The following is a 24,507-nucleotide window of genomic DNA, read 5'->3' on the forward strand; positions in this document are numbered from 1 at the left end:
TTTTTCCCAGAATGGCTGGCAAACCCAGTACTGGTGCTGAAGAAGAACAAGCAGTGGCGGATGTGCATTGATTATACGAGCCTCAACAAAGCTTGCCCCAAGGACCCATTTGCTCTACCGAGAATCGATCAGGTGATAGACTCCACAGCCGGATGCGAGCTATTGAGTTTTCTAGATGCGTATTCAGGATATCACCAGATCAAGCTGAACCTGGCTGACAGACTGAAGACCGCCTTCATCACGCCATTTGGAGCCTTCTGCTACCTGACCATGACGTTCGGCTTAAGAAACGCCGGCGCCACCTTTCAGCGTTGCATGCAGAAGTGCCTCCTGAAGCAATTCGGCAGAAACGCCCACGTCTATGTGGATGATGTAGTGGTGAAGATGGAGAAGCATGGAACCTTGCTGGAGGACCTCAAGGAAACCTTTGAGAATCTGCGCCGATTCCAGATCAAGCTCAACCCAGAGAAGTGCGTTTTTGGAGTACCAGCCGGCCAGCTCCTCGGTTTCCTGGTCTCCGAACGCGGCATAGAGTGCAATCCTGTGAAGATCAAGGCCATCGAGAGGATGGAAGCACCCAGACGACTGTTAGATGTGCAGAAGTTCACCGGCTGTTTGGCATCCATCAGCCGATTCATCAGTCGGCTGGGCGAGAAGGCTCTCCCCTTGTATCAGCTCATGAAGAAGACGACCTTCTTTGAGTGGACTCCCAAGGCGGACGAGGCTTTTCTCCAACTGTAGAAGATGTTGACTACTCCCCCTGTGCTGGCGGCTCCGACTCCTAAAGAGCCCATGCTCCTATACATTGCCGCCACCAGCCGAGTAGTCAGCACAGTCATTGTAGTCGAGCGCAAGGAGGAAGGAAAGGCGCTACCTGCCCAGAGACCGGTATATTACCCGAGTGAAGTACTGTCGACCTCCAAGCAGAACTACCCCCATTACCAGAAGATGTGCTACGGCGTGCATTTTTCCGCCAAGAAATTGAAGCCTTACTTTCAGGAGCATCCAATCACTGTGGTATGTACAGCTCCGCTGACCGAGATCATCGGAAGCCGAGATGCTTCTGGCCGAGTGGCCAAATGGGCCATTGACCTGGCTCCCTACACCATCTACTACGAGCCCCGCACCGCCATCAAGTCGCAAGCGCTGGCCGACTTCCTCGTCGACTGGGCCGAGACCCAGTATCTGCCGCCAGCGCCCCACTCCACCCATTGGCGGATGCACTTTGACGGCTCCAAGATGCGCACCGGCTTGGGAGCCGGCGTCATCCTCACTTCCCCCAAGGGCGACAAGCTCAGGTATGCGCTGCAGATCCACTTCGCCGCCTCCAACAACGTGGCCGAGTACGAGGCGCTCATACACGGGCTCCGGCTTGCCAAAGAGCTCGGCATTCGCCGGATCCTGTGTTATGGCGACTCTGACTTGGTAGTCCAACAATCATCTAGCGATTGGAATACCAAGGACGCAAATATGGCGAGCTACCGTTTCCTCGTCCAGCAGCTCAGCGGATACTTCGAGGGGTGCGAGTTCCTCCACGTGCCAAGGAACGACAACGACCAGGCAGACGCCTTGGCACGGATCGGCTCCACCCGCCAGGCAATATCATTTGGTATCGCCCTCCGGCGCCTCCTCAAGCCTTCTATCAAGCCATCACCCGAACCAGATTCAATCTATGTGCCGGCTCCGCCTGAGGAGGACGGATCCGACTCCAAGAAACATACAGTCGAAGCCGGCCCGGGGACTTCAGAACCCGGCCCGGGGACTGTAGTAGCAAGATCGAAGACTCCAGAGCTCGGCCCGGGGACTGCTCCAGTCAGCCCCGGGACTTTGTCAAATCAGCAAGCGGCTGCGGACTCCAACCCGCCGCCTCCCAGCCCGGCTACCCTTATCCAAATCGCACTAGTGGCAGTTGAAGAAATAGCAGCACCTTCATGGGCCCAGCCCATCCTCAAATTCTTAGTAAATATAGAGCTACCAACTGATGAAATCTTGGCTCGGCAAGTGCAACGCCGAGCAGCAGCATACACCATAGTCAACAGAGAGCTGGTCAGGCGCAGCGTTACCGGCGTCTTTCAATGCTGCGTCGAAGCAGAACAAGGCCAGGCAATCCTCAGAGACATCCATGAAGGCGAGTGCGGTCACCACGCGGCCTCCAGGGCACTTGTCGCCAAAGCCTTCCGGCATGGTTTGTTCTGGCCAACCGCCCTGGAAGAAGCCAAAGAGTTAGTCCAAAAGTGCAAGGGGTGCCAGATTTTTCGTTCCAAGCCACTTCAGCCGGCTTCCGCACTCAAGACTATCCCCATCGCCTGGCCCTTTGCAGTCTGAGGCCTGGACATGGTGGGACCATTCAAGACGGCACGAGGTGGCTTGACTCACTTACTTGTCACAGTGGACAAGTTCACCAAGTGGGTGGAGGTGAAACCCATCAAGAAGTTGAATGGTCCGACTGCAGTGACCTTCATCGCTGACATCACAACTCGGTACGGCATCCCGCACAGCATCATCACCGACAATGGCACGAATTTTGCTAAAGGCGCCTTGGCCCGTTTCTGCGCGACACAGGGCACCGACTGGACTTAGCATCCATTGCCCATCCGCAGTCAAACGGCCAGGTGGAGCGAGCAAACGGCCTCATCTTATCCGGCATCAAGCCTCGACTCGTCGTACCGCTGGAGCGATCTGCCGGCTGTTGGCTTGAGGAGCTGCCAGCCGTCCTCTGGAGTCTGCGCATGACTCCAAACAAGTCAACCGGCTTCACACCATTCTTCCTCGTCTATGGCGCCGAAGCCGTCATCCCAACGGACATAGAGTTCGACTCCCCACGAGTCACCATGTACACCGAGGAAGAAGCAGAAGAAGCACGACAAGACGACGTCGATCTGCTGGAAGAGGGCCGGCTGTTGGCACTCAGCCGGTCCGGCATCTACCAGTAGAGCCTGCGTCGATACTACAACAGGAAGGTCAGGCCAAGATCTTTCCAAGAAGGCGACCTTGTGCTCCGGCTGATCCAGCGAACAGCCGGCCAGCACAAACTGTCGGCACCTTGGGAAGGCCCCTTCATCATCAGCAAGGTGCTAGGGAACAACGCCTACTATTTGATCGATGCCCAGAAGCCCCGAGCGCGCAAGAGGGACGATTCCGCCAAAGAGACAGAGCGCCCGTGGAATGCAAATCTTCTTCGAAGATTTTACAGTTGATGCAGTATGTATCACACTACCCCTTTGTATTAAAGTACTAAGACTTTGGGCCCCCCGAGACGAGCTCGGGGACTGCCCTTTTTGTTATCTGTACGATAAGAATTATGCCTTCGAGTACATTACTTTCATTACAAGCCGCTTGGCACCGGGCCTGACTAGTCGGCCCGGGGACTCGCCGCCTTGCGCTATGAGAAGCTTCCCGCAGTCAGACAAGTAGTGTGCGGTGCCCAATCTGCCTCCTGGCAAAGCCACAGCTCGTAGAGCGACTGTGAGGCAGGCAGGAGTGAGGAAGAACGGGCACCCACACGAAAAATGGCTAAGGACCTAAAGCACGAACATAGCATAAGACGGCCTCCAGCATTTCTGAAGCGGAAGGCCGACTCATGAGTAGCCGGCTCGCCGTCTTTATTAGCCTCTATTAAGGACGGCCAACTCTTGGGTAGTCGGCATGTCACTTTCTATCCGACTTGCTAAAGAAACTCTAAACGACCCAGTACTTTCCTTTCCAAAGTAGCCGAGCACTTGACCCAGCGACAGTCCGCAGAGCGGCTGTCCGACTGGCAAGGCAGCGACTAGGGGAAGGCAGCAAAGGAAAAAGCCTAAAAGAGCAGTAAGCAAGGAAAGACGGAAGTCGGATAAATATTTACATAGGCCCCTGGCCGAATCTTTGATTAGAAGTTCAAGATACACCCCGTGGGTGGAATTGTTCGAATCTAACAAGTTTTCGAAAGATTACTAAGACAGACAAGCAGTGGCGAAAAAGGCAGCCTAGGAGGCGGCATCGGGGATCGGAGGATCGGAGGAGACGGCGGTGTCAGGCGCCAGGGCAGTCGGCTGGGCGGTCTCGGCTTGATCACCTCCGGCGGCAGTCGCCTTCTCTTGACGCGGCTCGTTGCTGGAGGCGCGGTCGAGCTGAGGCTGGCCGCCTGCTCCGTCTTCTGGCTCCTCCGCCTCGCCTTCATCCTCCGCCTCGTCCTCCTCCTCAGTGCTGGAGTCGATCACCTCCGCTGAATCTTCGCCATACTCCGGGTTCATCCCGAACCACTCTGGCGGCACTTACTCGCCGCCTTCGGCCCGCTCGGGGAGGAAGACACTGGTGTCCGTGTACTGGACGATGGCCGCTGCATGCTCGATAAGGGCGCCTTCCACGGCCTCCAGCTCGGCCTGGGCTTCTGACCGGAAGGCGGCCAGACGGTCTAGGTCCAGCCCTGTATACCACGCCTTGACGAACTCCAAGGCCCGGCGCGCTCCGGCCTGGGCCAAGGAGCCCTTCCAAGCCTCAAGACGGCCGGCAGCGACCTCCAGCCAGTCGGCAGTTCGGCTGGCGGTGCGCAGAGCCGGCGTGCCTGGCCACAAGGCGGCAAACGCCTGGGCGCCGGCACGCTGAAGCCGGCGCATCAGCCGGTAAGCCGGACGAAGACGGGCTTCAATGCTCAGAAGCTGCTCTTCGACGGTTCGGGGGGCATTAGCGGCGATCTCCTCACCGTTTGCCCTTCGCGCCTCACGAGCAGCCTCGATGGCCAGAGGAACTGCCTGCGAATGACCAGGGAAGAAGTCTGCCAAGACAAAAAAGAAGCAAGTCGAAAAATCAGAAGTCGGCCTGACACATAGTTGGAAGCCCGAAGAAGCGAAAGAAACTTACCATCAACGATATCCTCGATCTCGTGGAAGCCGGAGGTCAGCATCGCCTCCCTGTCAGTCCAGGAGGAGCGCTCGCTCTCGAACTCGGCCAGGAGTGCGGTCTCCCTCTTCTCGGCCTCGTCCTGCGCCTTCTTGAGCACCTCCTTCTGCTTGGCCAGCTGCGCCGCCAGCAGGTCGCGTTACGTGGCGAGCTTGCCACACTCCTCCTCCTTGGTACGACGGGCGGTATTAGCCTCGCCCAGCTGCTCCTGAAGAACGACGTTGGCTTCTAAGGAGCAAAGAAGAGACAAAATAAGTCGTTAGCAAAAAAGATCGCCGGGAAGATCCGGCCCGACTGCTCAGTAGTCGGCCCGAATCTCGGGGACTACAGCCTGCGGGTGCGCCACCGCGCCCCCGCGAAGAAGAAGAACTCACTCCAGCTTTCCGACAAGTCGGCAGCCCGCTTGCTCAACTCCTCAACATTGCGGTTGAAGGCAGTGGCGCGGAGGTTGTGATACTCCTGCAATAAGTCATTGAAGACAAAGTTAGTGTTTCGAACTCGCCAGAGGGAGTTCCGAACTGCCCGCTCAGCAGCGGGCCCGGAACTCGGCGACTACACCAAGTGGGTGCGCTGGCACGCCCCCACAGAGAAACAAACAAGAATCCAAAGGGAAAGAAACTTACTCGGACGGCCGTTCGTGCGGCCAGATGCGCTCTAGTGCAGGCTTGAAGGGCGTCGCCCTCGGCCCGCAGCTTTGCCTGGACTTCCAGGAGCAGTTGATTTAACGGCCCGGTGCCGCCTCCGCGCACCCACCCGGTGGGCGCGGCGCTTGTGGCCTCGGCGTCTAGGGTTGCCGAGCTGGCAAAGCCGGTCTCCCAAGGACGCGGCGCCGAGGCCACCCTCTCAAGACGGCAACGCACCGGCGAGGCGACTTGGAGAAGCAGCCGCGCTTCGGCCTCGTCCATGGCCAGCGGCTCCGACGGATCCATCGGCTGTTTGCCGTGCGGTCTCCCAGACGGCGGTGGAGGCGGCGGTGGCGGCACGAGAGCGTCCGACATGGAGGCCTCACCGCTCTCCTTCTCCGCGACGGGGTTCTCGGTGCCGGCTCCCCCGGTCTGCCCCATGAACTCCGGAGGCGGCGGTGCAGACGATAGTGGGGGGACGAGCATCGCCGATCGGCGAAGCGCGGCCTCCTCGGCGCGCCATCTTGCCGCAAGGGCGGCTTCGGCATCATCCAGCTTTTTCTGGGCGGAGGCGGCCGCCCTGTCGGCCTCCGCCTTCTGCAAACGGTCGGCCTCCTCCTCCTCGCGCTTCTCCCGCGCATTCCGCTCCGTCGCCTCCCGGAGGTCGGCGGCAGGGTCGGGCCGCCGAGTATTGGCGGACGTCTGTGCCGACCCCATGACGGAGGGGACGGCGACTCTCTCAAGAGAAAGAGGGGCCCTGAAGAAGAATGGAGGGAGTACATAAACGAAGACTCGGACAAGACTCAACAAAGAAAATAAAAGAGCATGAAGACTTACGCGAATACTAGCGGCGGCCTTCTCACTTCCTTCGGAAGCGGTTGGCCTTCGTGGCCGCCTCCTCTCGTCTGGTCACGGCGGCCGCCCCCTTGAACTTCTTCAATTTGCCGCCGGGCGCACTCGGCCCGGCGTGACGCCTCTTCGCGCCGCCTTGGCCGGCGGAGGAGCCGGCGCCCGACGGGCCGATCCTCAGCTGGTGGCGCGGAGCGACTTCGCCTTCGGCGTCGTCATCAGGCCAGTCGGCGAAGGTGGCCAAGGGCCTGAAGTCGCCTTCCGCTCCTTCTCCCCCGCCTTCGGCGTCGGCTTCCATCGCCGCCGCCCCCAAGTCGGGGTCGTCGACGTCGCTCTCCGCGCGGTCGGGAACATACTCGCGGGGCTGTCTCGTGGCGCCGGTGGCAGGTTGCATAAGAGGATTCTAGTTCAGAAGAAGCCAACAAGAATCAGAAGCCGGAGTCGGCTGCGGAAAAAAGACAAAACAGTAGGGAGACGCGACTTACCACTGGTGGAGGGTTGTCGCGCGAGTACGAATCCTTGCCGAACTGCCAGTCCTCCTCGTACTCGCAGTGCGCGATGTAATTCACCATATTTGCCACCTCCTTGCGGGGCATCTCCTTGGTGCTCATCCGACTTGGGTCTCGGAGGCCGCTCATCTGACAGATTAGGTGAGGCCGGCCTTGGAGCGGGAGAACTCGGCGCGCCATGAAGGCGGCCAGCAAGTCGGCCCCGACGAGTCCCTTCGACTGTATCAAGACTCGGAGTCGCGCTACGGCGGCGGCTCCGGCGAGGGACAGCGACTTGACTTGGTGGGACCAGCTGGGGAGCCTCCCGGTCAGGGGAGCGGCGTTGTAGGGCGGCAGGTTGACCCAGTCGCCGTCAGGGGCGATGTTCTTCACTTAGAAATACGAGTGCTACCACATCTTCACCGACTTGATCAGCGTGATGGGAGGAAAGGGGTTGTCGGCCGTCGAGCGCCGCATGGCGATGAAGGCGCCGCACTGGGCCGACACGCCGGCGATGTGCGTGCCGAGCTTAGAAGAGATGAATTCTCCCCACAGCTCGATGGTGGGGAGAACGCCGAGGAAACCTTCGCACAGAGTGGCGAAGGCGGAGAGCAACACCACCGTGTTCGGAGTGAGGTGGTGCGGCTGAAGACTATGGAACTCCAGGAACGAGCGGAAGAAGCCGCTCGCCGGCAGCCCCAGGCCGCGCATAAGGTGCGAGCGGAAGACGACCCGCTCGCCCTCTTCCGGCGCCGGACGGATTTCCCCCTCCGGCGCGGCGCGGGCGCGCACGAGGTCCGCGCTGGGGAGACGGCGTGTCCGGCGGAGGAACTCGATGTGTTCTTCCTCTACCTCCGAGCCGTCCCATACGCCGCAGTGCACGGCAGGGGCCGCGGCGGAGGAAGAGCTCATCGCCGCGGGATGGTGTGCTCTGGCTCAACGGCGGAGGAAGGAAGGAGAGAAAGCGAGATGAGGCGGGGGAGCAGGGAAGAAGGGCGCGCGAGCTGTGCCGCTCCGCTTCCCCCCGCCTACTTATAGCCCTGTGGGCTGAGAAGCCGATGGGGCGGGCGTGGGATTAACTGCGCACGATGCCCCACGCTGCCCCACGATTTACCCATGAAGTTACTGCGCGCAGTAACGACGTGGGAAAACCAACCGTCCTCGGCCTCAACGGATCCGTTCGTATGCCGAGGCGCGGTAGTGGCGGGTCCCGCCTGACGGCCCGTCCCGTCACGCGCGTGGGCAGGCAGACTGTTCTCCCCACGTGGCGCCACGCGATAGGACCGTCCTGATGGCCGTGGGGAAGCGTATCAGGCACGCCGCCTGGCTTCCCGCCGCGACTTTCGAACTAAGGCTCTTCACCGAAGCTCCGACTTTCGACAGTCGCCCAAGGGAAGACGGCACCCGAGTCCCAGAGTCTGCACTTATAAAGATTGAAGCTGTTGAAGCCCCATTATGCAGCGACTGCCGGGCTTCACCAGCTTCGGGGACTACTATCGGAGTAATGGGCCACGGGTAGGCTAACCCGGGCCCCAGGACATTTCAAGACATCGGGGCAGGCCGCGCCCCTCAGGCCGAGTCCCAGGAGCGACTCCAAAATATGCCGAGTCCCAGACGGCGACTCCCAGATAAGCCGACTCCAAGCTGGCGACTTCCAGAGAGGCCGACTATGGAGAGTCGGCCTAGGACTCCTCCCTTATCCCAAAGTACGACGCGGGGTACGGTCACGGCATGGCCGTTCCCCCCTGCTTACGAAGGGCCGGCATGGCTACAGTGAGCCGTATCGCTGGAAGATCTCCGGCGAGATGCGGCACTGTTGCCATGCCTGCCCTGATCTCAGCCACAGTACGCAGTACACTATGCCCACGACGCCGGCCTGTACGATCCGAAGGCGGTGGGGCTGCCTGTCACTGGGTGGGCCGAAGGCGGCCTGGGCAATCCGAAGACGGACCTGTGGGAGTCGGCCTCCCTGGAGTCGGCCGACCCCTCCCGGGGCCCCACGAGCCATTAATCAGATAAGATGGGGAATGGCGACAGTGATCGCCCGATAGACGGCGGCACTGTTGCCACGACCCGATGACCGAGCCTGCGTCATCAGGAGTGCCGCTACAGTATCAAGCCTGTCCGCGGGACCCGCCAGTCGGCGGGCCCTAGAAGCCGGCGGGAAGGACGGCGGCCTGAGAGACAGACGGCTGGGACCCGCGCCCAGCCGGATTACTATTATACCCCCGGGGGGTAGGCCTATATGAACCCCCTGGGGCACCCATGCAAAGGGTTCAGACCTGAATAGAGATAGACCAGATAGCACGGGAGGAGAGAGTTAGCCTTGCCCTCTCCTGCCTCCCGAAACAGCTCTAGGAGCACCATTGTAGTCACCTTGCTTGAGTGATCATGCGGAGACCCCGCAGAGCAGCAGTAGGGGTGTTATCTCCTAGGAGAGCCCTGAAGCTGGGTAAGTTCCGCCGGCGTGCATGTCTTCGCCTCATCCCGCTTGCAGGCACCGGCGACGTTCTACTCGCTCCCACCATGATAAGCCATCGTTTGGCATATGTCGTATCCAACCCCCGACATAGGAGAAGGCAGGCTGCCAAGCCGGCCTGCCGCCTTTATGATATTTGGGCATAGGCTTCCCTTCTGGCTTCTCGTCTTCAACTATGGCCACCTGCCGGCTGGTGGAAACCGGCATCAGGGTCTTGCGCTTGTTGTCCTTCTGATGCGGGCGCCAGTTGGTATCACCAGCCGGTGTCTTGGGAGCCGGAGGTAGCACCTTTCTGGAGGTGTCCACCTGGAGCTCCGACTTCATTGAGGAGTCGACTATGGCGTACTTGTCCGCTATGATCAGCAGCTCGTCGAGTGTAGCCAGCTCATCGCAGAGAACCGGTGCTTGAGGAGGGTGCCTTCTCGGCACCCGGCGGTGAAGTACTCTATGGCTTGCACCTCATGCACGCCTTCGCAGGAGTTGTGGAGCTCGGCCCAGTGCGTCAGGTAGTCGCGGCTGGAGTCGGTCGGGCCTTGGACGCACAAGGAGAGTTGGCGGGGCTTGGGCGCCCGCTTGTACGTGCTGGTGAAGACCTTTATGAAATCCAGCCAGCTGTTGATGCTGTAGGGTCTGAGGCTGTTCAGCCTGGTACGCGTCGTGCCCTAAAGCATGAGGGGGACGTACTTTACGGCAACACGCCTATTGCTGTTCGTGATGCTGACTGCGGTGGAGTAGTCTATCAACCAATCTTCTGTCTTCACCGAGCTGTTTTACTTGGGCGTGTCTCTTGGGAGCGAGAACCCTTTGGGGAAGGGCTCGTCGCGGATGCGGGGGCCAAAACAAGGCGGGCCGACATCATCTTCTTCTTGTAGCGCCAGGGATCGTGCTAGGCGGTCGATCTGGTGGCGGGCGTCATTCTCGCCGACTCCTTCGCGGCGGCCTAGCCGGTCGCTGAGCGTGGGATGCCCAATAGGCGGCGGAGAAGGATATCGCCGACCACGAGGCGGAGGGGGAGGCGGGTTGTCACCTTGCCGCTCCACAGCTCGTGGGCGGCCGTCTTCATCGCGCTCGATGGTGAAGCGCGTCCGGCTGCGACTTGTAGCTGGCTCCTTATCCTTTTGCTCGCCGGTGCCGCCTGCAGTCGGCATCCGAGAGGTTGCACCATGCTCTCGGCGAGGCGGAGGATTCTTGGCGCGGGCGCCGGCTTCTTGCAGCTCTGCTGCCGCATCAATGAGCTGCTGGATGCGTCGCGTCATGCAGCGTAGCTCGTCTCCACCCAATCCTTCCAGCTCGTCTGCTGCTGCCTGGGCGGCATGCAAGTTCTCGAGCGGCATGGCGTAGACCGGGCGGTCGGCTCCCAGCATGCTGGCGATGGCCGCGCCGCGCTTCTTGACAGTGCCAAGCCGGCTAGGCCCTCCGGCAGCTGGCGTGCCGGAGGCGGCACGATCAACCTCACGTTGATAGGCTTCGGTGAGGCGTCTCATGGTAGCTATCTTCTTGCTGTTCTCAATGAGGGCGAGCCGGCTAGCCTCCAGTGTCTCGATGTTGGCGTTCGCTGGAATGGGCGCGGACAAGTCGTGCAGCGCCGTTTGCAGGGCGTCACGGGAGTTCTCGCAGGAGGTGGTGTCATGGCTAATGACTAGCACCTCGGTGATGGTGCTGCCGCCGCTGTCGCCGCGAGGAAGAGGGTCATCGATCACCAGCACGTTGGTGGGGAAGGCGTCGAGGGATGCTATGTCGGAGTCGACAAGCATTTGATCTGTGGAGCCGATCGACTCCAGGTCGGAGGTGGGCTCGTTGGTGATGACGAGCTTGCCAAGGAGGTCAATGAGGCAACTCTCGGAACTGGGCGTGCCCGCGCCTGGCGCGGGCACATCGGTGATGTGAACCTCACCGAGAAGATTGGTGAGGTGGCTCGCTGCACAGGCGGCGTCGACGCCGTGCAGTACGTCAGGGCAAGCGCCATCGGGCGTGCCGGGCTGGCTACGCTCGCTGGGGAGGAACAAGGTTCCCGTCCAGAGTAAGTCTCCGGACGACGGTGCACCTGGCCCCATGCTGGGCGCCAAATGTCGGGTGGATGGTGCGACATATGCCAAAGGATGGCTAATCATAGCGGGAACCAGTAAGACGTCACCGGTGCCTGGAAGCGGGATAAGGCGAAGACATGCACGCCGGCGGATCTTACCCAAGTTTGGGGCTCTCCTAGGAGATAATACCCTTAGTCCTGCTCTCCGGGTCTCCGCATGATCACTAAATCAGTAAGTAGCTACAAGAGGCTCCTTGAGCTGTTTGCTAGAGGAAGAAGAAGGGCAAGGCTAGCTATCCTCTTCTCTCTCTATGTGTGTGTGAAACCCTAAGAGCTCCACCCTTTGCATGGGTGCCCTGGGGGGTTTATATAGGCCTACCCCCAAGGGTACAATGGTAATCCCACTTGACGTGGGTCCAAGCCATCAGTGTCTATCAGCGCCGGCTTCTCCACCGGCTGCTGGGGCCTCCCGACTAGTGGGTCCCACCGACTGCCGGCTTCCTGGTCAACAGGCCGGGCCCACCGCTTGGGGGTCTTGTCGGTGGCTCGTTACTGTCGCATCGCCCTTGATGACGATGGCTTCATCGGGGCAAGCATGGCTACAGTACCGCCGCCTGGCGGGCGCTTACTGTAGCCTTACCCCGTCTCATCCGCTTGATGGTGCACGAACACCTAGGGAAGGGTCGGCCGGCTGCTGGGAGCCGGCTTCCCCTCAAGCCGACTGGACTGACCTGACCGCCTTGGGGGGAGCTCACTGGCATGAGGGACCCGCCACCTATGAGCCGTACTGACAGTCCGTCGTGGGTGATGTCACGGTCAACATGGCAACAGTGTCGCGCCGGGCGGAGGATGGCCGACCGGTACGACGCACTGTAGCCATGCCCGCTCCGGGATTCGGGTGCGGCAGGCTTCACTGTAGCCACGTCCCATCTTATCGCCGTTACGTGGGTGCAAACTCTGAGGTTTATATGGGATGGGCCGCCTACTAGAGGTCGGCTACTCTGGTAGCCGCCTACTAGGAGTCGGTCCACTCTAGACTGGTACTCTTATCTCTACTGCCTTCCTACAGTCGGCCGAGTCACAACCGGCCACAGGAAGGCGTCCCTTTGTCTTGGAGGCTTGAGGGGCGCAGTCGGCCCAACGTTTTGAAGAGCCAAGGGAGGCCGGCAAGGCTACCCGTGGTCATTTACTCCGACAGTTAACTAGGAGTGGCTTCGCTGAAGCCTACACAAATGGGCCGGTCCAGTTTGCCAATGAAGCTACTTTTTATTTTTTCTGTTCGATTTTCAGTCTGTTTTAACCCAAACAACCAGTTGTTGTTTTTAGCCAGTATTTAAAAACTGAACAAAATTTGGAAAAGATGAACAATTTTTGATACATGAATTTGTATTTTAAAAAATGTGAGTACTTTTTGGAATTGTCAAGAAATTTTGAATTCCCAACCATTTTTATTGATGTGAGAAAAATTGAACAAATTTGAAAAAAGTAAAAAATTTAAATCATGTTTCTTTAATGTGATTTTTTCAAAAATTGTCAACATTTTTTTAAAATATTGATTTTTTTCTAAGGACGTGAACAAAATTTGAGAACATGAACAAAAATATAAAATAGCAAAAAAATCGAGTTCCAAGCAATTTTTTTGGAAATGTGAACACATTTTTGAAAATTGAACAAAATTTGAAAATTTTGAACACTTTTTGGAAACTTGAGCAAAACATTTCATGAATTGTGAACATTTTTTTTGAAATTGTGAGCACATTTTGAAAAGCATGATCATTTTCGAAATTACACACAAGATTTGGAATTAGAACTTTTTTGGAAATTTGAATTTATGAAAAAGAATCCATGAAAAAAAAACCAGAATAGCCAGCGAATGAAGGGCACATGGGCACTTGACTATTTGCTGCCTTTGAGCGGCAAATAGGCTCTGTCCAGAGGGTACCACAGGGCTCGGGTGTGTTATTTTTAACCTTTTTTAGTTTTTTTAATTATCCTTCGGGTTTTTCTATATTTAGTATTTTTTTTATAAAATATAGGAAAAAATTATTGGAAATGAAAAATGTTAGTGAAACCAAAAACAATTCATGAAATCAAATGTTCCGAATTTCATAACTGGTTCATGAATTACAGAAACATGTTCGCAAAATTAAAAACAAAAACCTTAAAAAAAGTTCATGATCTTCAAAAACGAAAGTTCATTCAAAAAGATGTCTTTGAATTTGAAATTTATTCTAAATTTCAAAATTGAAAATTGAAAAAAAAATCTGAATTTCAAAAAATATTCACGATTTCAAAAACGACCCTGGCTTAAGAAAAGTTCAATTAAAAAGTCCGAAATTCGGACAAAGTGTTTGTGTATTTCAAAACATGTTTGAGAATTTGAAAAAAATGTTTGGGAATTCCAAATATTGTTCCCAAATTACAACAAAAAGATTGCAAATTGTTTGCTTTTGTGGTTTGGTTTAAGAGAAAGATTATATTCTTGAATACTAGTAACTCCATCTTTTTGTTGTTTGGTTTGAAACAAAGATTACATCTTTTGCTTCAAGAAAGAGACCCAATGAAATCATGGCGATATGATTGGTTGGAGAATGGCCACATTGGTTTGATTGAGTAGGCCATGGATGAAGAACTGGTGTCGGAAGGAAAAGCTTCAACAGGAGTACTATTCTTTTCTTTGGAATAATTTGAAGATTAGTCACCATGCAGTATGATTACATTTTCGGAGGAAGGAATTCATTGATCAAATGGGGGTGTTACAGTCTGCAGTCACAACACTAGCAATATTTGTAGGAGGAATGCATGACCAACACACAGTTAGCTATTGTTCTCTGCCCGACAGGCATAAATATGTCTAGCTACTATAGCATCATGTGGAACTGTAATAAGATCAATGGTCCTTCATTGAGACAACAAGAGTCTGATCATGCTCACTTCTAGACTTTCTTGGTTAGAAGAGAGATGGTCTTGTATAACCAATACCTGATATGCACTAGTTTAAAGTGTAAGGGGGTTGAGATGCATAAGTTATGTTCTTCCAACATGCAGAGCCTTGCTCAAATAGCAATCTTTTTGTTATTCATTTTAGATTACAAATGATAGTTTTCAGAAAAGGAACATCTACCCAATACCCTAGGCACGTACAAGATTCTTTTTTTCTTCTCATTTTTTGGATTTCATATCGTATCGGCTTTCAAGGCCTAGACATACTAGGGTTCCTCAATATCCCCGATTGCTAGGGATTACTTAGACATAGAACACAACTGACATCTTTATGGACAATTGTGATAGTCATGAATGATAGATCAAAGTAATACACGCGAGAATCCATTAGGGTTCGGTACTAACGAGAATGGAATGGGGGGAGGGGGTGATGGCGATGGTTGATGTCGGAATCTCCTTGAGTTAGGTGATTGCATGGCGGAGCCCTTCTTGTTGATTCCCTCTTCGGATCCCTTTCGGAGGCTAAGGTTTAGCATTCTGGTGGAGTTTCTGATGTCTCTGTGTATTCTCCTCCCGATCTAAAGACACAAAGGTAATATAGTCCACCAAGGGAAGGCGGCGACAGCTGGTATGATCGCTCAAGCTCGTACCGGGCGTCGTCTACTCCTCTGGACCCACCCTGTGCGACTGGTATTCCTCCCGTATGACCATGGCTTCATATGGTAGCTTTCTATCCGTAAATTAACGTGATGTTCACCCCCATTTTCTTGAGATTTTCTCCTAATGCCTCAAAACTCTTCCCAGAATTGGATCTTTGTAAAACAGACAAAAAGATGTGCGGGAACGCGTTAAAATTCCAACAAAACCTACATCTGCAACACAAAACATAAGATAAAAAGTGGTAAGAAATTGGACTCATCTACTCCCCCAAGTTTAGAGTTTTGCTCATCCCTGAGCAAATACCGCAGCTTGTATGAACATGGTCATCCCGTTCATGGGGTATAGATAAATTAAATGAATGAGTCCATCGCAAAGAATCGAAATCCACATGAGATTCATGATCACGATGGGTACTAACATATTTCCATCTAAATGATAATCATGAAGCTTCCACACCTTTGCTAATCTATTTTTTAACGAACATTTGTCACTTTATGAAATAGATTATTCGTCTTTCAACCAAGCAAGTAGCGAGGGGCTCTTAATAATTATTTGAGTGTTATTTACCCGATTTTCCTTTATTTTTTTAAATCCCAAACGTTAGTTCTCACTTTTTCGCATGCTTATTTGCCCAATAAACTAGCACATACTACAGATTGCGTCTCTTAGCAGAAAGAAAATTGCTCGTACAGTCTTACGGGCAAGGACACTATTGATGATTTTCTAATCTCTGTAAAAAAATGTGGACATGAATAAAAAGGAACGGTTCAAGTAATATGAACGAGAACTCAACACATTATTGTGTAACAGTCTGCTAGTGCAAGACATTATTCGATCGATAGCACGAACCACACCAAACCATACATGCTGCTTATTTATCTTATTTATTTCTGTTTTGGCAGGCACGTGTTTCAAGGGTAGACTTCAATGATGGACCGATATCCAAGCATCGGAGTGATCTTGTAGTCCTTGAAGCCGGCCTCAAAGAAGATCTTCCTCCACTGATGCTCGTCTCGATCCGTCCCGTCAACGCGCATCATGAAGACATCATATAGAACCTGCATCTCCCTAAGAAGAACTTCGTCCCACGACACCCGGGAGCCTATCACGACGTCGATGATTATCACCTTCCCCCCGGCGCTTCTACCGGCTGTTAGGGCATCTCCAGCCGTTGGCCCCCCAGGGGGCGTCTAAAAGCGTCGCCTGGGGGTGAGCCGGCGCAAAAAATGACCCTGAGGCGATTCGGTCTACAGCCGTCGGCCCCCAGGCGCGTATTAAAAAAAAAAAAGAACGGTCGTTCAGCGAAGTTACGATAGAAAGTAGTTAAATTTCGGCTAAACATGGCAAATTTCGGCGAAATTCGCGCATTTTTATTACATTAACCTAATCTAAAAAAGAAAGGGGCTGAAGTCGTCGCCGCCATCGTCGTCGTCGGCCTTCTCCTCCTTGACGCGGGCGCCCCTGCTGGACCCGGCGTCGCCATGGCGGGCTGGCGGCGGCACGTCGTCGTCGTCGTCGTCGTCGTTGTCGCGTAGGACAACGACCCCGTCTTCATCGCGGCCGCGTCGGCGCTCCTCGAAGCGGCGCAGGGCGGCGCGCTGGCGCTCCTTCACCTTCTCCCGGCGCGCCTTCTCCATCGCAATGGAGTCCTGGCGCGCCCATTCTAGGGCCGCGTCGTCGTCGTCGAACTCCGCCTTCACCGGCGCCAGCCCCGGCTCCGTCTTGGGCTTGACGAAGCGCGGAGGAGCCGACGAGGAGGAGGCGCGCCGACCGCCCTCGTTGATGACGATGCCGGCGCTGCGAGTGCGCTGGCCGAGCAGCGACTCCGCCGCGGGCTCGGCCTTGACGCCGAGCAGGGCCGGAGTGCCGGAGGAGTGCGATGAGGATCGGGAGGAGGAAGAGGAGGAGGAGGACCCGAACCTCCTTGGCGCCCATGGCCCGACGCGTCGGTGCTGCGCCGCGGGTTACGCCAACGGCGGATCGTTGCCGCCCTCGAGGTACGTGAGCACGCCCTCGAGTGTGCGGCCGGGGACGCCCCACCAGAGGTGGCGCCCCTCGCTGTTCTGCCGGCCGCCGACCACCGGCGCGCCGTTGATGGACGCCAATCGCTGGTGCTGGCGGCGCTCGAAATACGCCGCCCAGGCCGCGTGGTTGTCGGCGGCGTACTGGGGGAGGGAGAGTTGGGCGTCGGTGAGGGACGCGCGCACGATCTCGACCTCCTCGGCGAAGTACTTCGGCTTCGCCACGGCGTCGGGCAACGGGGGGTGGGCTCTCCCCCGGCGCTGAGTCTCCACCCCGTCGGCCCGGCGCGCATGTCCGGCGGCGCCGGGATGTTCGCCTGGAACAGGAGCCAGGACTCCTGTTCGCGGAGCGAACGGCGGCCGAAGCCGTTGGCCGCCGCCTCGTCTCCGGGGAAGCGTTCTGCCATGGCGACGGCGGGGCTGGGTGGGGCTGGGCGGCGGCGCTCGGGAGAGGCAGGGAGAGGGAGGGGCTGGACGGCGGCGAGGGGCGGGGCTGGTGTGGGCACAGGCGAGCGGAGGGCGCCGGCTTTTATAGCAGGGCCGCGCCCGTGTGTACGCGTGCGAGGGAGGAGAGGCGTCGGCGCGCCGTCCCGTGAAGCGCCGCCCGTGAGGCGATTCCCCGCGGGAACCGAGGCCGTTAAGACGAGGCGCCGAGTCGCTGACGCGGCTGGCCCGCGTCTTTTTCGCGCCAAAACAGCTCGTGCGGGCGTCCCCGGGCGCCCCCCAGCGCGCCGGGTTCAGGCTGGGTCCGCCGGCGCTGTTTTCGGCCCAAGCCGGCGAAAATCGGGCTCCTGGGGGCGCGACTGGGCCGTTTTTTCGGCGCCGGCGCGAAAAAATCGTCTGCGGAGGCCTTCCTGGGGCGCATCTGGAGATGCCCTTATGGCTTCTTTGCATCGTCGACCGTCGTAGCACCTTGATGGCATCTTCGTCTTGCCACAAGCACATAACCCACTGGAGAAAAGGAAGAAGACACCCGTCGCACAATGTGTATGTAATAGTTGAAGGAAGAAAGAAGACGCAATGTTCTATGTGTAGGTACCTTGAGCAGAATAACGTCGGCCGGTGGCAGTGGCACGTACTCAAACAAATCGCCGGCGACAAACTGGACGTTTTCGATGGCAGGCGCCCCTGCGATCACGTGTGGGAGATCAAGCACGATGCACTTGATGTGGGGGAACGCCATGGAGATGGCTTCCGCCGCGGCACCATGGGCACCGCCGGCGTCGACGAGGGAGCTCACGCCCTTGAAGATGCCGCGGTGCTCCTTGAGGACGACCTCCATGACGAGGCGGCTGTCGGCGGCCACGCCGACGTTGTACTCCCCGCGCGTGTCCATCCTTGCTACCATTTCATCTCGCGTGCACCCGTGCGCCACCTCGAAGAGCGTGCGAGCTGATGCCTGCTCGTCGGTGAACCACTCCGCCATGCTGCCGAGAGCGGTCACGTACGACGGGTCCAAAAACAGACGCACGATGGGAGACTGGTTGTAGTCCCCGACGAGGAGGCGGGACACCGGGGTGAGCTTGTAGCACACGTCGTCGGCATCGGCATGGCGGCCTTGGTCGACCGAGAAGATGCCGAAGGTGGTGAGGACGCGCATGAGCCGACGGAGGTGGGAAAGCTTCGTCGGTTGGATCCCGGTCTAGGTGGCAATGTCGGACAAGGTGGCGGCACCTTCGTGGCGGTGGATGGCGTCGGAGATGCGTAGGTCCACGGCGGCCTTGAGCGCCGCGGACCTGACAAACGCCATGTCGTGGTGGTAGAGCTCAGGCTGAGCTTGGAGTGCCATGATATATGTTGTGTGCCAAGAACTCTGCTACGCTCCTCAGGTTCTTATAGACTTGTACAATAAGCCTTGCGTGTAGGAGTGTCTAGCTAGGAAAATGATTGTGCAACGACCATGCATGCATGATCTATCTACCTGGATCTGGATGCATGTGTCTTTCGGGTCTCTGGACGTGGATATTGTGGCACGTCGGAGACACGCGCGTGCCTTTCGGCCGCTCCAGCCTACACCGCCGATCGCTGGTGCTCCAAGATGAACTCAATTTTTGTATGAGTCCACGCTCCTATCTCATCCCTTTCTTTTTCTGACCGGTTGGATCTGTTTTTTTTTTTCATCCATCCTTCAGCATGCATGCAAGCATTCGCCGGAGCCTGCCACCATGTGGCGTCGAGCGTGGCAAGAGAATTGTTAATACACGTTAATAGGGTCAAAAGAAACAAAGGGTGCTACTCTGCGCCGGCGCACCGGCAGAACAACTCGGCTGGTCCACCTAGGACCGCGGGATTCCTAGCGATGCAATGACTGCTAGCCATTGGATATATGCCTCCCCCGCTTTGTCCTTCTTCAGCGAAAGCCGCACATCAACGACGGGAGGCTGCGGCGCTTTCGACCCCCCGCCGTAATCCCCCGCGAGGCGACCGAGTCCGAAGCACCGCCGCACACGCAGGGCTCGCCGCCCTCACGCAATATCCTCCTCCCGCTCAAAAAAATTGATCCATGGAGCTTATAGCACGATGATTGTAGCTCCGCCGTCATCCCTTGCAGCTCCCACCTCGTCGATGATTGCAGCTTCGTCGTCATCCCCTACTTGGAACTCAGCTCCGCCGTCGTCCCCTGCTTGCAGCTCTGTCGTTGTCCCCTGCTTACAGCTTAGCTCCGCAGTCGATGGACCGATGGAGACGACGAAGTAACTCGCAAAAAATCACTATATATGGTTCCAGCAAACAAATTTGCCGCTTGTAGCATTTCAAGTCGCTGGTTGAAGCTCATTGTGCCGTAGCCTCGATCTTCTCTGGTTCCAGCAAAAACAGATGATCGATGGTTGTAACAAATGATGTTGCGGGTTGCAGCTTTGCAGCACGAAGGTCATAGCATTCCGCCGCATGTAGCAGCTTCCGCCATCGCCTGACGCAACCCCATCACTTTCTCTGGTTCCAACGAAAACGGACAATGGTTGTAACAAATGGTGTTGTGGGTTGCAGCTCCACAACACGTCGGTCGTAGCATCTCGCTTTCTCTGGTTCCAACTCCACTGATTGCCGGTGACTATGGTCACCGCCCGTAGTAGCATAAAATTCTGCCGGTTCCAGCATCTAGCGAGAGCGCTTGCAACATTTGGCAGGCATGGTCCCCGTGGTCACCTCCCGTAGTAGAAAAAAAAATCTGTCGGTTCCAGCATCTAGCAATAGCGGTTCGAGCATCTAGCGGGCTGGTCACCGCGGTCACCATGGATGTAGCTCGCCAGCCGCAGGTGACGAAGCATGTGGCAGCGGCTTGTCGCAAGCAATTAGCAGATGGTGTCATGCTCACGGTAGCTGGAATCGGAGGAGGAGGAGGAGGAGGGGCGGCCGTCTTGGAGGAGGAGGAGGGCGGCCATGTCGTCCATAGCAAGGAGCAGGTCAGGTGCGGCGGGGAGGAGAGAGATTTGGGAGAGGGAAAAAAGAGACAGGGAGAAGATAAGATGGATATGTGATGGATGGGGAAGCAGACGTGGCTCTTTCGAGCGTGGCTCGCAACCAATCAGAGGCGTGCGTGCGGAAATGTTCGGCAGGCGCCCTGGCCCCAAGCGTATCTTTACCTAATAATAAAGTAAATTGGGTTTCTTTCGTCTGTCATGGCATTTTTTTAGAGAAGTCCCTCTATTTTAGAGAATTCAACTCGCAATCCTGTTTTAAGTTAAAACGAATCGTTATTTTCATATTTTACACAAAAGTTCCTGTCTTTTCTTGAAATCAACCCGCCGTCCGGATTTAAGTCGCACCCGGACCGTTATTTTACAGTTTTTTAAAAACCTCCCTGATGTTTTAGGTAATTCATCCGCAGATCATATTTAAGTCAAACAAATGCTTTTTAAAATCATCCATATCTTTTAAACCGTCACTCCGATTTGAACATGTTATATATGAAATTTGATAAGAAAAATATATAGAATATGAATATGAGATTATTTTTACCTGTTAAGTATTTTTAAATATTATTTTGGAATATATTTGAGTCAAACCAAATGATTTTCTAAATTATCTGTATCTTTTAAACTGTAACTTCGATTTTAACATATTATATATGAAATCTTATTAGAAAAATATGTGGAATCTAAATAGGATGTTAATTTTACCTGTTAAATAATTTTAAAATATTCTTATGGAAGCAAACTTATAGTTTATAGCGCAAGATCCGTTTTTTTTTCATACCGGCGGCGATCCTGATTGCAAATAAACACCCCACTATAACCATATACGGAAAAGAAAACATCGATAACTACACGTGCATACCTCTGAAAAATGTCGCAAGGAAAACAATGATTTCTCATCGCGAGAGTGAGAGAAAGCGAGAGAGAGAGAGAGAGAGAGAGAGAGAGAGAGAGAGAGAGGAGAGAGGGAGAGAGAGACGCCTTAGGATTAACCATATTCAACATACGTTTTTTGTTGTTTTGTGTGAACACCGAGGCCATCGCCGGCGAGGGTGAGAAGGAGGATAAGCGGCAACACAAATATGATGCCTCACAAAAATAAAGGAGATGGACCTATTGTGGTCTTGAGTGATGGTTGTTGATTTAAGAGTGTGTGTTATGTTTTCTCTCCCGTTGCAACACACGGGCTCTTTTGCTAGTTAGAAATAAAACATGGATCTCAATGTAGGCCGGTCTCACATCTAAATATGATATCAGTGCCATCTTTTTCCCCTTGTTTATCCTTTTTGTTTGATTTTAATTTGTCAATGCCCAAAACTAAAAACCTGCTCACCCTGCGTCCTCCTTGTGTGGCCGGCCTGTACGCAAATCTGGTCACTAGCTCTCTAAAAACAATCTGATCGCTAGCTATCCGTAGAAAAAAACTGATCGCTAGCTTTTTCTGAAAGAAAACTGATCGCTAGTGCTAACATCGATTTGTTAACTTTTACGTCCAATCGTTATACATTACAAGTACATCTCTCAGAGCTAGCTTCTACTCCCTCCGTTCCAAAATAGATGACCTAATTTTATACTAACTTTGTACTAAAGTTAGTACAAAGTTGGGTCATCTATTTTGGAACGGAGGGAGTAGGTTACTAACATTTTTTTTTATTTTTTTGCCTTTTGGATTTTGCGTTTCTCACTATTATTATTTTATAATTAATTTTCAGTAAGGAACAAAGTTTGCTGAAAACATATTTCAAAAACATGTTCACGAATTTACTTAATTTGTTTAAATTATAGAGATGTTAATGATTACCAAAAAAAATCTAATGTACGGTGAACAATCCTTCAACATATGAAGATCATGTTATGAATACCCACAATTTTTTTGCAATATACAATGAAAATTCTTTTTTGATATATGGTGAACCTTTTTATATACGATGAGCTAAAAGCAAACTTTTTTATATACATTGAACTAAAAGCAAACAAGAAAAAACCAAAAAAAAAGAGAAAACCAAATAGAGAAAATAGATAAAAAAGAAGAGAACAGAAATTTGAACACATTTAGATTTGTGTTAGAAAATTGATAAACACCAACAATTTTGGAAAAGTTAACAAATTTACATATTTGAAACATTTATTGAAACTTGTGAACTTATGAAAAAAGAATCATAAAAAATGAGATCAATTTTTGAAAAATAGAAAAATTAAAAGAAGAGGAAAACCACTGAAGAATAATGATACATAAGAAACAGAAAGATGTAAAGAAACAAAACAAAAAACGTATCCTAGCTATTTGGGCCGGCTCATCTATAGTATGTTTGCTGACGAGGGTGGACTTGCAGCTAGGAAAAAAAGGTTCGACCCCAAATGGAAAATCAAGGATGGACTCTCAATTGGGAATAACAATGGTCGGGCCCTAGTTGCGAGTCACGTTTGTACTTGCAACTGGGACCAAAAAGATTGGACCCCAGTTATGAATCGAGGGTGGAGTTGCAACTGGGACAACAAAAGGTCAAGTCCCAGTTGCGAGTCGATGGTGGAATTGCAACTGGGAAAAAAGGTCAGGTCCCAGTTGCGAATCTAGGGTGGTAATTGGGACAAAAAATGGTCGGGCCCCAGTTGCGAGCCGAGGGTGGACTTGCAACTCGGACAAAAAAGATTGAGCTCTAGATGCGAGTCGAGGGTGGACTTGCAACTGGGACAAAAATGGTTGGGCCCCAATTGCGAGTCGGGAGTGGACTTGCAACTCACACAAAAATGGTTGGGCCCTAGTTGCGAGTAAAGGGCGGATTTGCAACTCGGACAAAAAAAGGTTGGGACCCAGTTGCAAGTCGAGGGTGGACTTGTAACTCAGACAAAAAAAGGTTGGGCCCTAGTTGCGAGTAAAGGGACGACTTGCAACTCGTCAAAGGTTGGCCTCCAGTTGCGAGTCGAAGGTGGACTTGCAACTTGAGAAAAAAAAGTCTAGCTCCACTTGTGTTGAGAGTGGACTTGCAATTAAGACAAAAATGGTTGGGGCCCAATTAAGAATCAAGGGTGGACTTTCAACTGGGACAAAAAGGTCGGAGCCCCGTCGTGAGTCAAGGGTAGACTTGCAATTAGGATAAAAAGTGTGGAGACCCGGTTGTGAGTCGAGAGTGCAATTGCAACAGGGGAAAAAAGGCCAGGCCCTAGTTGCGACTCGAGGGTGGACATGAAACTCGTGCAAAAAAGGCCAGACTCCAGTTGCGAGTTCAGGGTGGACTTGCAACTGAAACAAAAAAAAGTCAGGTCCTAGTTACAAGTCGATGGGGGTATTGCAACTAGGACAAAAAAGTTCGGGCCCCAATTGCGAGTCGAGGGCGCACTTGCAACTATAAAAAGAGTCAGACCCTATTTGCTAGTCGGCGGTCGACTTGCAACTAGGAAAAAAGGTTGGGCCCCAGTTGCAAGTCAAGAGCGGAGTTGCAACTCGGTCAAAAAACGTTGGGCCCCAGTTGCGAGTCGAGGACGTACTTGCAACTGGGACAAAAAAGTCAGCCCCAGTTGTGAGTCGAGGGCCAACAAAAGTGGAGCTGAACATGACTGAGCCAACAACAGGATACACAATAAACAAACAACAACAAGTGAGGCGGAAGGTAGAGCACTTGCATGCAAATTACGAGAATTAAATTAAATGTGAACTAAAAAGAACTTATAGAATTTTAAAAATCATGAATTTAAGAAGACCAATAAAAGAAAACAAAAAAATAAAAGTTTTAAAACCAAAAATGAAAAAATGAAGAAAAACAAATAAGGAAAAAGCAAACAAGGGAAAATAAACAAATCTTATAGCAAAGTTTTATCATATGAAAATGCACTTATATGTGAGGTACTATTTCACATCCAGATGTGAAATAGCAAAACTGATGCAACAAACATTGACAAGCGAGGCTAAAAGATAGAGTGCTTGCATGAAAATTTCAGAAACTAAATCAAATAGTGACAAACTTAGATGAGACAACATTTAAAATGTTGAGAATTTAAAATATACTTATGAAATAGCTCGCCCCAGACTCTTCCAATTATCCCCCGAAGCCCGCTGAAAACAAAAACAAAAGCAGTGCACTCGTCACATGGACACATACATAAAAAACCGGCCTAGTCCGGGCCCA

The 24,507-nt window shown here is 53.5% G+C and overlaps 1 pseudogene; it reads right to left on the reverse strand.

Annotated features, from left to right (window-relative positions):
• Positions 1-15,857: 15,857 nt before the first annotated feature.
• LOC119368835 lies at positions 15,858-18,756 on the reverse strand (annotated as a pseudogene).
• Positions 18,757-24,507: the final 5,751 nt, after the last annotated feature.

This window comes from Triticum dicoccoides, chromosome 2B (assembly GCF_002162155.2).
Source record: "Triticum dicoccoides isolate Atlit2015 ecotype Zavitan chromosome 2B, WEW_v2.0, whole genome shotgun sequence".
Taxonomy (NCBI): domain Eukaryota; kingdom Viridiplantae; phylum Streptophyta; class Magnoliopsida; order Poales; family Poaceae; genus Triticum; species Triticum dicoccoides.